We start from the raw sequence: 3,300 nt of genomic DNA on the forward strand, positions 1-3,300 counted from the left end.
CTGGCACTAATCAATCATCTTCAAAGCTGTTTTAGCGCCATGATCATCTTCGCTTAAAGTGTTGTGTAAATGTATAATGTGTACGGTTAAAAGGACAAAGATATAAACATAGGTAGTGTGCCAGCACAGCACAATGACCCCGAAGCCTCTAACGAATGTGATCGCTGTGAGTTCAAGTCCAGCTTGTGCTGGCTTCTTCTTTGGTTGTATATGTGGGAAGGTCTGCGAACGGTTTGCAGATGGTCATGATTTTCCACCTGGGCTCTGCTCGGTTGGCTACCACCATAACGCTGGCCACCATGATATAAGAGAAATATTCTCAAGTCAGTTCAACAAATAAGGAAGGACATGAGTAGGACATGCCCAGATATGAATGATGACATTAACATGCTCACATTAGTGTGTAGCTATAATAAACTGATGATGCAGTATTACAAGGAAATTGAACAATGGCTAAGCTGGCCAGGATGGTATGTGATGGTGTGCAGTAGTCCCCCTTAGCATATCCACAGGACTTCTCAATCACTTACCATGGTAACATTCATCTAAGTGTGGTAACATTTTGAACTACAGAACAGTTATTTATTTCACAGAGATTTTTTGGCCATGCTCCAAAATATTGTTCTTGCACAGTTTGCAGGGTTTTGTGTTTGGAACGTAAATAAGGCCATGTGGTGCTGCTTCACCATTTATTAAGGAGGGCTTGCTTGTGCAGGCACTGATTTAGCCACACCTAGCTCTTTTCAGCATGCTACAGGTTTGTTAACCTTCCATACATATAGTGCCCTACTTGGCTGTATAAGGCAACACTGTATACTTGTGTATGGGTGACCAGGTCTGTATCCAGCCTTCAGAGTTGGGGCATATGCATAAAGGTAAGGGAGTGAAATATTCTTGAGTACAGCATAAAACACCAATCAAAAAAAATAAATAAATAAAGGCAAGTTGAACACCTATTTCAGTCATGGTCTCCTGAAACTGTGACTCCAGAGTGCTACAAACCTGAGTGACCCAAACCCAGACAGAACACAGAGATCCATCTTCAAGCACTTTCACTGGACATTCAGTTATTTACTTTCTGGCATTTAATTGGTTTTCTCTACTCAAGAATTTTTCACTAACAGCGGGAAGGTTTATAAGTGGATGTAACCAGAGTGTTCAAAGTTAACCACTGCTCTTCATTTTGTCTGATACCTGAGAAGCCTAATGATTACAAGCTGAACCCAAATCAGCAGGAGGTGCATTCCAGTATGTGACTTCCCTGGTCAAGTACTAGACAGTCGCAGCTATATAGTACTTGAACCATCTGAGCCTGTGCGGGCATTGACACACTCAACCAACACGAGTCAAAGCTGCTACCAAATCCCCAAGAGCCGGATTCCAACACACGACCTCACGGCTGAAGGGCACTTCAAACTACAGAATATACCCCCCACGATATGATATTTGCTCGACAGTAATGTGTCATCTAATACTTGAACCAGTGAACCTGTCAACAGCTAAAATAACCGTCATCTATCATGTGCTTCATTAATAAACTTCAAATCATTATACTAGTATCACTAAAATCAGCTTATGCAGACGAGAGTCTCATAGTGCTATTTAGCGGACACGAATTTTACTTTGTGTTTAACGAGTAAGCCACCACTAACAATCCAAAAATGGAATAAAAGTTAAACTGAAAATCCACCTTCCTACTTTGCCAAATCTTTATATGTTTTATGATATTTCCTGTTGTTTAAGGCTTTTCCATCATGTAAATGTCTTTAACAGAAAAAAACTGCTGCGACAGTCCCCATTTCCCACTAATTAGACAATTTTTAAGTTTTATTTTTATAAGCTCCTCAGTATGACAACCTGAGTTGAGCAATAATCTGCTACACCATCACATCAAACAGGTTTTTTCAACGAAAAAAAAACAACAAAATCCACAGAGAAATCATGTGCAAGGATACACAACTTTAATATCAAATGAAAATGCACAGATTCAAAATCACCAGTGAGACATTGTAGAGCATTATATTTACCCACATATGATAATGGTATAAACAATCCTAACTGTCTACAGACTTGTTATCACATGCACCAGGACTTGTCTCAGCAGAGACTTTGAACAAGTCATTTTAATTTTCATGTCTTCACCACACAATCAATGATGGCAGGGAGAAAAGCAGGTGTAGCGATTATTTCGTTACATTTGATAGATTATTAACAAAAAACTTAGTCTTCCATTGTCCCTTTGGTACGCAGTATGATGCATCAGGCAACTGTGTAGGGGAGATAACCTATACCTGACTGCAGACAAGCATACAGACAATTATCTCCCCTACCTGTAAGAATGGTCAGATGATTATACATGCACAAGTACTAGATTATCTGATGTAATTACTATTACTATAAATACAACCTGCCCTTATGTCATACACCCCCTTTGACTATATACACTGATAAATCTGTGACATATGATACTTATAATTTGTACACATTTAAATACCAAGGAGCAAGAAAAATGTAGATACCTTAATACCAGAAATAGAGATGGGGTTAAATGTAGTCAAGAGGGTATAGGAAGTTAACAGGTTTAAATGTATTATGTACAAAAATGGATAAGCCTGTTGCTGACAGATAAATGCAAGGTAAATGTAAAAGATAAACTGAAACTGCTGAATAACACAAACAAGCACAATAATGTTGGCAAGGCAACCTTAACAATTTGTCATTTTTGTTTTGTTTTTTATGAACTGAATTTAATCAATATTTATTTTCTTACACATACACTCCAAAGCTGCAACCTTCCTGTTAAAATAATATGGTTTCAATCTCAAAGAGAATAAATTACATCTACCACAGATAACTGGTCACAACTCTTTATGGTGTCTACCTGCAATTTGATATACATGTATACATGGTAACAAGAATAATCTTGTCAGGTTTTGTAAGGGAAAAAGCCTGACGAATCCATTCATCTCAAGTAGATGCAACTTATCAGAACACTTTTGATAGTATGCCCAGGCTTTCCTCCCAAGTGGAGAATCATAACCATCAAACTTAAATAACAGATTTCATGCCAAAATCATTTCTTCATGACATGGTAAGATATGGTTCCTTAGAAATACCATTCTGGATTCACTGCATATATTTGTGAGGGCTTCATTACGTGCACACTGGCACAGAATTTCTGACACGCTCAAACAGAATCGATGGCGTGAGAATGCACACTGATCCAGGAGAACCAAATGCTTTGTCAGGCCCACTACACTGTAACATATGAATAATATTGGCACTACACTTATCACACTT

The sequence above is a fragment of the Liolophura sinensis genome, chromosome 1, assembly GCF_032854445.1.
Source record: "Liolophura sinensis isolate JHLJ2023 chromosome 1, CUHK_Ljap_v2, whole genome shotgun sequence".
Lineage (NCBI taxonomy): Eukaryota > Metazoa > Mollusca > Polyplacophora > Chitonida > Chitonidae > Liolophura > Liolophura sinensis.